The 13,832-nt window shown below is 56.1% G+C and overlaps 1 long non-coding RNA gene across 2 annotated transcripts; it reads left to right on the top strand.

Moving 5' to 3' along the window:
• Nucleotides 1-4,500: 4,500 nt before the first annotated feature.
• Nucleotides 4,501-13,496, top strand: LOC106148382. Of its 2 annotated transcripts, XR_001233791.1 has the most exons (4): nt 4,501-4,564; nt 11,944-12,141; nt 12,245-12,395; nt 12,640-13,496. It is a non-coding gene; the product is annotated as an uncharacterized LOC106148382 (long non-coding RNA). The 2 variants fall into 2 exon arrangements; XR_001233790.1 differs by having other exon boundaries at nt 11,944-12,395.
• The last annotated feature ends 336 nt before the right edge of the window (nt 13,497-13,832 follow it).

Genomic DNA, 13,832 nt, shown 5'->3' with positions numbered 1-13,832 from the left:
GGGCTCTCCAGGACCACTTCGCAGGTGAGGCACCTCAGGTCTGTTTCCAGAGGGCTCTGATGGGAGGAGGGAAACCCAGACGCCTCCAAGGACAACGCCAGGACCACGGAGGAAGCCTGGACAGCAGGAAGAGGTCTGGGACTCAGGCCCAAGTGGCTGGGAGGTGAAACGATCCAGGAAAAGAGTGTGGACCGGACCCCAGGGAGCACTCAGCTAAGAGGCGCTCTCCCCCTCCTCCACTTGTTCTGCCACACACAATGCCCCGAAGAGTCTACCTCGCCAGGCCAGAAGTGAGTCTACCGCCATGGGGGAATCCCTGAAGCCACAGCCCAGAGCAAGCCTTTCCTTCCTCATGCTGTTTGTCACAGTAACAGAGAGCTGCCTAACCTGCAGCCCCATACCCTCACCTTGGAGCCTGGTGGTTGCATCCTGAGGCTGGAGTCCCCAGGGTCTGGAGACAGAACCCTGCCCCTACCGATCTTGCTGCAGGTCTTCCAACCTGGCCAGCACAACCTCAACCAGCCCAGGCTGGGAGAGAATCTCCCACTGGGGCTACGAGACTTGAGAAGGCAACTGGTCTCCATTAAGCCTCCCCTAGACAGGAGGATCTTAGCCTTGGGTCTCCTAGCCTTCAAAAAATACATGATGGTGGTGCATGCCTGTAATCTCAGCACTTGGGGAGGCTGAGGCAGGAGGATCACAAGTGCCCAAGCTGGGCCACTGAGCAACTTAGTAAGACCCTGTCTCAAAATTTTTTAAAGCGATGGGAATGTGGCTCAGTGTAAAGGCCCTGGGTTCCATTCCCAGTGCCATAATGAAAAAGGGGTGGGGGAGTTCATATATTTAAGTAGGGAAATGGCTACTTTCTTCCATTTAAACTGAATTTAGCATTTTCTCCCACTGTGAAAGTAGACCATGAAGCACAGCAATATCCGCTGTCAGCAACAGGAATCCTTGAAAGTTTCATATCTCATTGCCATTGGTGAACACGCCCCAAGGTGCCATTTCCTCTCAGTACACCAGGGGTCCTGCTTGCCAGCCAGGGCATATCTTGTGCCTAGCAGGCGCCTGAAACTGGTTAGGACTGGACCCTACTACGAAGGAGGTGTGGTTGAAAACTATGGCTAACATTTACTTTTTAAAATTTATTGCAGTAGAAGGCACATGGCCATGGATCCCCTCAGAATCTCCCCCTCTTTGAACTCATCCCATCGCCTTGCCACTTTCTGCAGCAGCTCTGCAGTCTTCTTTCCTGAGTGTCTCTAGTTGCACTGTCCTGGCTGCTTCTGTACCCCAAACTGATGCAAAACGTTGACCTTCCACAGTCATGTTGACTCTGGGGAAGCGGCAGAAGTCGCACAGTGCCAGAGCTGGTCACTAAGGCTCATGGGACACGGAGCCATGTTTTTATTGGACGGGAACTGCTGTACCAGAGTCGATGTGTGACCCAGAGCAGAGTCTTGATGGAGGGGGAAAGCGCTGGCTCAGCGTTCAGCTGCTTCCTGCCCACGTCGTTTCTCAGATGCTCTCAAAGGCCCTCAGAGCTCCCGGCACCCACCGCTGCACTCAGGGTGCAAACTCGACTCGTGCAGCTCCATCAGGGTCAAAAGCACCATCGTCGTGCTGCTGGGTCTGGACCGATGCCCTTTTGCACAAGGAGAGCTGGGTGATTTCCACCGGGAAGTCTGAGCCTCAGTCTCAGGATCACATTCAGGGGCCTAAACTTCATCTCCTACCTGCTACATCGTAAAAGCAGGAGTCTGAAGCACAGGATCCGCAACTCCAATACCATCGACAAAATTTCACGCTGGTCACGCGTTTGTGACCAGTGCTTTACGGCACACTCTAAAACACACCTCCTCTCACCTGTAGCTCGAGACCCGCTGACTGCACCAAACAGACTGAAACTTGTCACACCCCATTACTGAGGTTCAGGGATGGCCCTTGAGAGCAGTTTTTTAATCACAACTTGTATGCTGTTTTTTTTGGTATACCTATGATAAAGTTTAATTTATAAATTGAGCACAGTAAGATCAAAAATAACTAATAAAATAGAATAATTATAGCAATCCACTGTAATAAAAGTTATGTGGTCTCTCTGTCTCTGTCAGACACACACACACACACACACGTTATACCCCAGTGTAACACGACCACACTCGCCTCCTCCATCTTGGGACCTCAGCGAGGATTCTGGGCCTACAGGACGAGAGGAAGTGAGGTGACCACCTGTGTATCCAACATGGCGGCTCTTGCCTGGTGATAAATCAGGAGAGGCCTTGTGCCCTCAGGACACCGGGTGACGCCGGCAACCAAAACCACAGGAAATGCCACCCAGACAAGGAAGGACCGCGGTGCCCCCATCAGCGGCTCCTCAGCCTGCTGCCAGGCCTTTGTATCTGAAATGAGAGGGAGAAACACGTGCATCGCTATGGCCCAGATTCATTTTTAGTATTTTGGCAGCTGTGTTTTAATTAATTGTCTTTATCATCATTGGTGGGGATTTTTATGCATTTAAAATATTATCCTGGGCAGGGAATGGAGCTCAGTGGGTAGAGTGTCTTTCTAGCATTTGTGAGGCCCTAGGTTTGATCCTTAGCAACACAAGATACAAACATGTATACATACATGTACACAGGTACAGTGGTACCTTGGCTCGTGAGCTTATTTTGTTCTACAGTTTTGGAGGAGACGGCCACGTTTGTGTTTGTGTGGGAAAGATGTCCACAGTCATGTTTGTCACTCAATGTAGAGTTTGCAAAAAAAATAATAATTTTACCAAACACTTCTGTTTGCGAACCAAATTATTTACAAACAAAAGCATTTGTGAACCAAGGTACCACCATATGCGTATACATGTGCATGCACGTGTGAATACATGTGTGCATATATACATGTATTGTGCAACACACATATATGCATAAAAATATTATCCTAGTAATTGTCTCTGAGCTTTGGGAGGCTCATAGCTGTGGAAAGACACCACCCCTACCCTGAAACAGACCCAGGAAGAGGGTGGGCAGCACACACAGGAAAGGCCCCTCCCAGCCCCACCCCCCACGATGGCCTAGGAACCTTAGAAACCAGAGCTCTGGGGCAAGGGCTGGGCAGGTAGCCCAGAGAGTGGGAACTGAACTCAGGGGCTTACACTTGCCTTACACTTACACAGGCAGGCACTTATGCTGCTGAGCTATATCCCTGGCCCCTTTCCACTTTTTCTTAAAGTTGTATTTATAGCTTTAACTTGAGAACCTGTCCCATGCCCAGCATGTGACACAACAGAAGAAAGTTCCCAGCAGAGTGGGGCATTCCTCTCCTTCTGTAGGGACAGAACCCTCCCTCCCATCCCACGGCAGGGGGAGGCAGAAGGGCGGAGCAGGCTGGGCACCCCCTGTGGCCCCCTGGACAGGGGCTTCAGGGATGGCCAGGAATCCACAGGGCAGCCCTCAGCTTCCCAGCTGGAGGCCCCGGATGACAGGGCCCAAATCCCAAGGTTTTCCTGAAAAGCAACTGCATTGCTGGCTGTCACTCCAGGCCGGCAAGAAGGGTTAGAAGCCAGCTCCCAGGCACACGGTAGGGAGCTCCTGCCCTGGACCACAGCCTGGGCCCCTGTGCAGGGACAAGGTGGGCAAACTGGCAAACTCTGTGTCAGATTTGCTGGGCAGTTCCCACTGACCTCTGCTTCTCCACAGGGCAGCTCTAGGGACCCAGCTCCGGCGACAGCCACAGCTCACAAACAGCTCCATATGAGTGCTCAGAGTCCACCTGGACACGTGTGCTGTCCTCCCTCTGCCCGTCACAGGGCTGCTTCGGAAGCCACAGTCACCTGGAGGAAGGACAGGGGCCTGCACGGCCGTACTTCCGGCCCGTGGGGACAGGTTCCCACGTTTGCTGAGCTGAGCGCCCACCCCGAAGCAGACGCTGCCACACTGCTCTCCCGCTCCTCCTCCAGCCCTGTGTGGCCCTGGCACTGAGTCTTGAAGAGCGGGATCGGAAAAGAAGCAACTGCACAAATTCCAGGCTCCCCGGGGAGCAGGAAGGGGCAGCTCTTGTCCCCCGCAAGGCCCACTGGCTGGACAGCAGCAGTCCAGGCCAGGCAGCCCAGCCATGGATGAGGACCAAACCCTCCCAGGACTCACCCCGGGAGCCACCTCCCAGCTCTGATGGAAACATCTCTGCGATCAAGGGGACAGGGCAGGAGGACCACGCACCACTCCCAAGGCCAGTCAGAAGAGGCACACTGGCTACCGTGGTCCCCAGGCCAGCTGCCGTGGCCACCACGTGGGGGCCCAGGGAGAGGACCAAGGCCTCCGGCCAACAGTCACTTAGTGCATCTCCTGGAAACAGAGCCCCACCCTGTCACACCCTCAGAGGACAACTGCCCGCTCACGCTGCGGTTAGCATTACCCGGCCGTCACCGCCAAGCTGCTGCCCCGCTAGAGAACTCATCAACAAAGGGCAAGTTCTGGGGTGACTGTTACATCAGATGACGGTTATGGGATGAGTCCCAACTTCACAGGTAGACTTTCCAGCCTCCAGCGCCTCAGAAAGTGACGCAACTAAGGTACGGGGTCCTGACAGAGGTAAAAAGAGGCTGCTGAGGTGGGCCTTCTCCGGGATGACTGGCGTCCTGGCGGAAGGGCAACATTTGGAGACAGACACACGCGTGGAGAGAAGGCCGCGTGACCAGGAAAGACCAACTAGAGGGCTGGCCCAAAAGTCAAGGGAGGCAGGGGTGGCCAGCGAGCCACCAAGCTTGCCCGCGTGTGGGCAGGGTGTCCGCGCAGTGCCGCAGCAGGGGGCCTCTGTCTCCTTGTTGGCTGGGGGCTCATCCCCCTGTGACCTTGGTCAGCAGCGCGCACAGGGGTTGGGGGAGGCGTGGAGGCTGCTCGGTGAGGATGCAGCCTTGGCACCGTGTGATGGGGACCAGAGGAACACCTGCTAAAGAAGGAAGGGTTTGCTTTCTGCACCCCAAGGGGCCCAAGCTACTGCAGAGGCCCCACCCAGCATGCTGAGCCCCAGACGCTCTGGCTCACTGCCCGGGTGCCACCTGCGTCAGTGCAGTAGTCCTGTGCTGGGGTTGTGACACGGAGCCACAGGCTCGGGGAGAAGGAGCGGAGTTTATCTGCTCACACTGGAGGCTCCACACCTACACTCTAGGTGTCGGTAGGGATGGCTCTGCAGGCCCTGCGAGGGCCCCCGCCCCGTCCCTGGGCCTTGTCCTGTTCCAGGCCCGAAGAGGCCAGGGGCAGGGACAGCTGGCGAGTGATGGCCAGGGCAGGAGCCAGGCCGAGGAGGAAGCAGGAGAAGCGTGCGTGGCTGCAGCTATTTTTACCCAGACCTGTGCAAACAGAGGCCAGGCTGGGTTGGCGGGTTCCTCCCCGCCCTGGCACCTGGCCTGGAGGCCCTGACCAGACAGGAAGAGCCACTCCGCTGGGAGCCAGAGAGGAGGCCGAGCAGAGGAAGGGTAGGAGAGAAGGAGGCCCGGACCCCGAGACTCCCAGGCAGGGCCAGGCTCCTGTCTAGGACCACGACGGCGGCAGCCACACGTCACCTCTGTGCTAGGCAGGGCGGGCGGGGCTCGGTGATCAGAGCCGACCAGGAGCAGAGGTCACCTGGGACTAAGGCTGGGATCGGGGTCAGGGGTCAGGCTGGGGTCACACGTAATGGGCGGGGACCCCGGGCCAACGCAGGGATCATTGCAGGACCATGGGTCAGGCCGAGGCAGTGAGAACCACAGGAAGGACTGCCGGCCGAGCTGCTGCCCTTGGTCCCAGCCCATCTGGGCCTGACCTCCCCACAGAGCCCCCAAGCCCCAAGTGGGGCGACTGGCACCAACTGCAGCCCATGGGTGCTGCAGCAAAGACCCTGAGAGCCGAGGATCGGCCTGGCACCTTGGCCCATAGAAGCAGGCAGGGGGATGCTGTGGGACCCCTCGGGGGCAAGGAAGGAACTGGAGGGTGGGTCCTCAGAGCTGAGCGAGAGCACAGCACTAGAAACCAGGGGACTCAGGGAGGCTGGACCGAGACTCCCACCCGTTACTGCAGAGATGACTTCCGGGGTGCCCGCCCCACCTGCGGCACAGGACAGAATGTACTCCTGCCTCCCTGCCCTCAGGGGCTTCCACTCTAGCAGGGAGATAACAGTGAGTAATAGAGCCACCTCCCTCGAGGAGGGCACCGGCCTGGGAGGTGGGAAGTGCTAGGAAGGAGCTGAGCCGGGACGGCATTCACAGTTGCTTTTCAGTATTCAGTGAAGCAGGAGAGAGGTAGGAGCCGCGCAGGTCCTAGTGAAACACCCTTCCTGGCAGAGGGGGCAGTGCAGACCCAGAAGCAAGTGGGGTCAGGAATAAGTTCTCAGGAGACCAGGGTGGCCAGAGGGGAGGGAGGAGGCAGGAGGAATGGGGTCAGGACACCAGGTCCCAGAGGTCCAGTGCACACTTCCAACTAGGGAGAGCCAGGCGTGGTAGGGCACGCTTGTAATCCCAGAACTCAAGAGGCTGAGGCAGGAGGGTCACGGCAAGGCAATGAGCAGGCTCTGGGCTCTAGGCTCTGGGCTGTGGACACTGGTGTCCAGCAGTGATCCACTTTCTTCCAAAGAAGGCAGGCAGCTGGGGAAGGGTCTCCAGTAGTAAATTCTAGGGTGTGAATCATTTTAAACAAACAATTGGTTAAAAACTTTTTTTAAAACCAACCCTAAGGCAAGGAAGGGAATTAACCTAAGGCTATTCACTCCAGTGAGGAATTTTAGTATTTTGCAGATGTAAAGAGCAGATTGTGGGGCTGGGGATTTAGCTCAGCAGCACAGCACCTGCCTGGCAAGCGCGAGGTCATGAGTTCGATTCCCAGTACCAGAAAAAAAAACAAAACAAAACAAAAAAAAGAGCAGATTATATGTGACAGCCCTGGAGTTCACCGCTCTGTGATCTGATTCAATGTGGAGGAAATAAACCAAGTGATGGGCTCAGCGGAGTTCAGGTATTATTTCATCACAGTCCTACAGTGGGAACTTTTTTCTTTTTTTTTTTTTTTTTTGTCTTTTTGAGACATTGTTTCACTATGCAGTTCAGGCTGGCCTTGAACTCACTTTGTAGTCCAGATTGGCCTGGAATTTGCATCGATCCTCCTGCCTCAGCCTCCCAAGTGCTGGGATCACAGGTATGCGCCACCACATCCAGCTTGGAGCTTTTTTGATGGATTAAAGAACGAGATGGTTCCCCAGCTCTAATTCTGGGTTTGAAGAGGGAAGAGCCAGGGATTGGGAGGAAGCTGCTAAGGAGCAGGTGGGAGTTGAGTGGGCGTGTGGTGCATGCTGGCTTCCCTCACCGTGGCAGAGCATCTGCTTCGAAAGAGACAAGGTTGGGCTGGGCTGCAGCTCAGTAGGAGAGCACTGGCCTGGCATGCCAGAGATGCTGGGCTCCACACCCAGCACCAGAAGTTTTAAATAAATGAAAGAAACAAAGAGGCAAGATTTGGCTCACAGGTTCGGAGGTCTCAGTCCATGGTCACTGGCTCCCGCCATTGGGCGCTCTGCAGCTGGAACATGGTGGTAGAAGTACATAGAAGCAAAGAGAGAGGAAAAGGAGCATCCTGGCCCCCCACGTCCCATTAGGACACACCCTCTGGGACCTCATTTCATTGGCCAAGCGCCACCCTCCCCCCAACAGCTGCAGAGGAGAGGTACCGAGTGATTGGAGGACACTCACCCACCCACTGCAGGACGAGAGGCAGCCGACCCGAGACAGGAGGCAGAGACCGCCCGCTCCTCCGGTCAGGCATCTGCTTCCTCTTCTCCCCACTCCTCCCGCCCTCCATCTGTAGCGAGCCTCTCCCTGGCCGGGCCACCCAGTGTGGATTCCCTCTCAGCCGCCAACCTCTGCAGCCCGCTGCCAGCAGCTCCAGTTGGATCCCCTTCTGTCCACACCATCTGGCCCCCCACATCTCCTCCAGAGGGAAAGGAGGGTGTGGGGGGCCCCCTCCTCCAAGGCCGTCCCAACCCTGCTTGGAGGAGGTGGGGTGGGGACACAGAGCGGCTGGCAGGGCCCCCCTCGGTGCTCTTCTCCCTGGAAAGGTGTCCTTTCTTGGGCAGATGCTATCTCACCCAGAGGAGGGTGGACTAGGAGGAGAAAAGCAGAAGTGGCCCCTGGAGATTTCCTGCTGGGCGCCTGGGACCCAGAGAGGAGCAGGGGAGACCTTCTCGGCCATTCCCCCAGACTGCCCCTGGAGCAGCCCTAGACCTCACCTGTCCCCACCTCACCTTGGAGGGACTGAGGGTCACAGGGAAGCTCCCTGAACAGCACAACCAGGCGGGGACCAGAAACCAAGCGGGCACAGAAGAAAGGGGCTCCGTAAGCCCCGTGCAGTGCAACCACCCAGGAGGGGGTGCAGCTGTGCTTGTGTGGGTGCAGTGTCACGAAGGTGAGAGGTCTGGAAGATAAAGACAAGCTCTGCCGCCTGAATCAAGTCTGTGGACTGAGAACCCCTCAGGGAGGGAAACGCTGGGAGGGAGATCCAGGTTTGCAGACCACATTCCCGGCCCAGGGCAGCCATCAGGGGCACTCTCAAGAGGGCCCAGGACACACACAGTGCTGGCTCCGGGCGGGGAAGGTGTCTGCTCCCCGAGAGGGGAGGGGACAGAGACGGCTGGGACGCCAGCCACAGTCAGGGCAATAAAGGCCACCGGAAGAAGCATCTCGCTGTTGGTCCCGGGCTACAGTCAGGCCACAGGGACACAGAGGACTCAGTGTGACACCTGTGGCTGGGGTGGAGGACAGAGGTGGGGACAGAGCCAAGTTCTCCCAACTGAGTTCAGATCTTTTGCTTTCCCTGCCAGTCAAGCCACAAGTCTGGCCACAGGGCCCAGCTTAGGGACTCACCCAGTGGCCACTGCAGAAGCCCCAGGCCAAGTCTTGGTCCTGCTGCTGGGGTAGAAAGAGGCCAAGTGGATGCTCCCACCTTGTCCTGCAAGGACCACGGCAGCGGCCATGCCAGGCATTTCCAGTCTGGGCTGTTCCACCTCTCTGCCCATGGAAGCTGGGTGCTGGGTCCACCCCCTTCTAGAGCATCTGCCTTACAGCAGGCAGCCACCATGTCGCTGGCTAGGGTCCTCACTGGCCTCTGAGACACACTCCTGGGTGCCCACCTCACCCAGCTGTGGCCTACTGCACCCACCAGGGGCAGGTAAGCTGGCAACAGACCTGCCCCTCCTCCCTGAGGCAGCCCTGCTAGCCTCCCTTATCCCAGCTCACAACATGAGATGGTAACTTTCCTTCTTTGGCTTTGTCATTGCTTGATGTTTGCTTTTATGTTTATGCATGGACATGAATTAAATGGTAAACATTACATTGAGTATTAAATTCATAACTCTATTTACTAATGTCTATTGAATTACAAAGTGAAATTACCACTTTCCTTACTTGTCCTATTCTTGCATTGTTTTAATATCAGCATACACCACTCACAAAGCATGCTGGGAACATTCCCAACACATGGGAATTATCTATGCATTCAAGGCTTATGGAATCCTCCTGTAAAAACATCAGAGCCTGGTATCTTTTTTAGGGATAACTTTAATATTTCTCTAGAAAAAGCACCCACTTCACCTAGATGTTGGAATAATATTGCCACAAGATAGCATTCTCTTGTAGTTTTAAAATATTCTCTATTCCAGGAACTATGTCCCTTGTCTGTGTTTCCACTTTTGTTCTTGATCTGGCTTGCTAAATTTTAATCTATTTATGAATCGTGTTATGTCTCTTATTTAGATGCCCCCCTAAAGCCTCACACAGTCATAGATGAGGCTTTTTCAGAGGTGGCTGGATCGAGAGTGTGTGTGATTCATGGTGCAGTGCTAGGATTAAGGGTGCTAGAATTAAGGGTGGGTGATTGCTAAATCAGTCCACTGATTAGGCTGGGCGGCGTCCTAATTCCAGTAGCCTAGATAGAATATAAAAGGGGCAGAAAGTCCTCTGTAACTTTTGCTGTCTTCCAACACCATGCACGGTTGCCCCTCTGCCTGCCACCCTGCCTTGGACCTAGCCAGTTATGGGATGAAAACTCTACAAACTGAGCTGAAAAAAACCTCTCCTTCCTTAACTTATGGGTATTGGGTATTTTGACTCAACAACAGGAAAAGTAAAGCAGGTCTATTGAAGGGGAAAGTTTCGGTCATTCATTCAACATTTTATTTTTATTTCATTACTTTCTACTTTTACCTTCACTAATTCCTTCCTTTCTTCAGATCTAATTTGTTGTTTCTTTCCCACTGTTTTTAGTTGTAAACTTATTTCACTAATTTTCAGTTTCTCTTGTTTGCAATATATCCGACGAAGGCTGCAATTTTTTTCTCTAATCATGTAATGTCCATATTGTTCAGATTTTAATATTCATTATTATTTGTAGCTAAATAATGTATGGTTTCAATTTTCACTCCTTGAAGAGTTAGTTACTGATGTCACACTCCCGTGCACCGCCCCTCCATCCTCCCATCTGTAAAATCCGTTGGATTGGCAGGGTCTTTGTGGCTGTACTTTTCCCTTCTTTTGGTTGTTTGAGAGTCACAGAGGGATGCCTAGTCTTTTTTCCAGCCAGTACCAGCCAGTTAAGACACTAATCTCTGATGGCATAAATCATGTTACTTAGACCCATGTCTCTTTCGCCCTGCTTTCGAGATCTCCCTTTTGCTGAACCCCGCCTGGGACCGGCTCCATCTCAGTTCACAGGGCTGCAGGGCTGGGAGAAGGGCAGAGTGTGAGAACTCAGTCTGAGCCCTCCTGGGTACAAAATGTCCCATGGGCACTATTGCTCCCTTATGGTCCTGGACACACCTCTGGGGCCATCCTCCCTCCCCCAAGCTCTGAGAACTCTGCTCCAATTCCACCTCTTCCAGCCACCCATTGTCACAAACCACCTGAGAAACTTAGCATAAAGGAAAAAAATATTTATCTAGGCTCATGGTTTCAGGAATTGCAGTCCATGGTCGGCTGGCTCCATTGTCTCTGGGCCGGCAAGGAAGGGCTGGCAGACAAAGCTGCCCACTCCTCAGAGGAGGTGGGACAAAGGTAACCTTCAAAGTCCCGCCCCCAGGGACCTACTTCCTCCAACCACACCCACCCCCTCAGGATTGCCCCACCTCCTGGGGGGGGGCCACCAGGCTTCCAAACAAGCCTGTAGCACTAGGACCTTTTCTTTGAGACAGGGTCTCTCTATGTAGTCCAGGCTGGCCTCAAACTCATAGTGATCCTCCTGCCCCAGCCTCCCAAGTGCTGTGTGCTACCATACCCAGCTTGGGGGACATTTCAGATCAAAGCCATCACTGTGACCAAGTCCTGCGCTACCCCCCAGCTGGGAGCAGACACATCCCCTACACCAGGACAGAGGCACACGCTCTTGTACACAGACACAGACAGGCATGCACACACAAACACACACATTCACACACAAACACACGCATGCACACACAAACACACGCATGCACCTTGTGCTGAGGCCATCAGAGAGGACACAGGAGGGGCAGCCCTCCTTCAAGTTTCCCAGAGTCCCTGCACCACGATCCCCTGCTGGGCTGCCTGGTGACCCCCAAATCACACTAAGCCCTGAGATCTTGAGGAACAGAGTTCTATGGTCATCCATCTCTATCCCTAAGGGTACAACTGAGGTCTCTGCCGCTGTCTAGATCTGCCCTACGGCCTGAGGATGTCCCTGCCCCTTCCTGCCCTCTCCTCTTTGTCTTCTGCAGCACCCCCCATCTCAGAGTCTGCTCACTGGCCGACCTGAACCAATGCACTTGCCCTTGGCCCTGTCCAAGGCACATGCCCAATCCAGCGCTGGTCCTCTCACAGCCCATCCAGGGCTGGTCCTGGGGCTTCATTTCCACACCTGTCCATGGGCACAGTTCTTCCTCCACTGCCTGCACTCCATGATTTTGTTTTCTTCTCAAGCACAGGTACAGTGCCATCAAAAGGTCCCCTGTTCCTACCCAAGCCATGCTGGGCTCTCCCGAAAGGGACATGCCTACATCACAGACTCATCCTGGGTTGGGTAAAGGCAGGTAGAGACACCCGAGGCATGAACAACATTCGTGCTGTTATTGCTTGGAGTAAAGATGCCCTCTGCACAGGAAGAAGAACAGCTTGGAGTAGGGGTCAGCATCCAGGCGGCAGTGTGGGTGGCACCCTGGGGCGGTGACTCCCCCGGCCCTGGCCCAGCCCCCATCATACAGGTCGAGCCCTCTCTGCCCTTTCCAGGAACCTTGGAGCCTCGCTGAGCTCCTCGTGAGCTCCAGCAGCTGTGCCTCAGGAGGCAGTGACAGCACGACTCTGAGAGGTGTCGGAGGGCTGGAGCAGCGCGGGCGGCACTCACGCAGGGCTGAGGCGGGCAGGAAGCCAGGCATTCTGCGTGAGTAACTGTGACTCCCCTGCTGCGCCTGTTGTCACGGGGGACGGCAAGTGACTGCCTCCCTCTCCCAAACCTCCTGCATCCACGGCTCCCTTGGGATGCTGGCAACCAGAGAGAGAGTAGGGGCTTGAGCCAAAGCCTGGGGACAGGTTCGGGGAGCCTGGGAGGGGATCAGAACTGGGCGCCCTAGGGAGCAACCACACAAGAAGGGACCAGAGCACACGGTGTCTATGTCTCCTCTCAGGTCTGGACCAGGGGAGTGGAAGGCAGGGGCACCTGCTTCCTCCCAGGCTGCACTGTCGGGGCAGAGGCTGACTGCAGAGGGGCTCAGGCTTGGGACAGGGCAGGACAGGAGGAGTGACTGCAGGGAGCTGTCCACTCCCTGGTAGCCCGCCTGCCCAGTCTCTGCTTCTGACATCCCCCCTTTCCTGGAGCCCCACCACACCCCCAGGGGGGCACCTGAGGGCCTCCTCTCCAGATTCCACAGACTCCCCCAAGACTGACAACGCCGGCCCTCGCCCACAGCCTCAGAACACAGAACAAGACATTAACAACTGACTGCAACGTGGTCAAGGTGCACCGTGGATGCATTTTTAGGGCTTTGTTTTTGCTCCGTTCTTTGTTCTGTTCCTCTCACTTCTGAGTATGTTCTGTGCCCTTCGGTGGGTGTGGAAGGCTGCTTCCTCCGGGACGATTCAGAAGGAACAGACAAGCAGTTCCGTTGCGGAGCCTGCAGGAAAACGATGCTCCGTGGGCCGCCCTCCCCTGGCTGGGAGCAGGGCCAGGTGGTGTGGGGATGCAGAACCTGGCACTATCTGCCCTGCGGACGACCCTCCTGGCTGGCAGCCTCAAGCTCCTTCCTGCTTTCGCGCCCTGCCTGTGCCCCGGGAGGGCCCCTCCTGTCTCCAGTCCTTGGTCCGCTCTCAAGTCCCCAGATCCTGTCCTCAGAGAGGCAAACATCGCAGGCCTGGGGACAGGGCACTGGGTGGGGACAACCGCAGACCAGTTCCCCGCATCCTAGGCTCCCGGGACGCCAGGCCAGCAGAGGTCACGACTGCCCAGATGAGGTCACGAGCTCCGTGGGGACCTGAGGCCTGAGAGCAGGTGCACCGGGTCACGGAGAGGCAGGAGCCCCCGAGCCAGCGGCGGTGGCGCGCAGCAGCTCCCTCCACGGGGGTCCTCCCAGCTCGAGAAAGGCCAGGCCCGGGCTTCCGCCGCCCTCTGTGCGTCTCCGGGGACGCGCCCCCCACTGTTGCCCACCGCCCCGCACCACCGCCTGCGCGGCCCTCTCGGAGCCGTGACCCGCTCCCGGGACGGGACGAGGGGACGAGCCTGGGGACCGCGGGGCAGGGGTACCCGGCCCGGCCCCTCGGACAAGGAGGTCTCGGGACGTCGCTCCCCGCGGGAGGGCGCTGCGGCTCCGGCTCCCGGCCCCGG

Source organism: Chinchilla lanigera, unplaced genomic scaffold (genome assembly GCF_000276665.1).
Source record: "Chinchilla lanigera isolate Chin_1 unplaced genomic scaffold, ChiLan1.0 scaffold00019, whole genome shotgun sequence".
Taxonomy (NCBI): Eukaryota; Metazoa; Chordata; class Mammalia; order Rodentia; family Chinchillidae; genus Chinchilla; species Chinchilla lanigera.
This window is presented reverse-complemented; position numbering and strand designations above follow the sequence as displayed.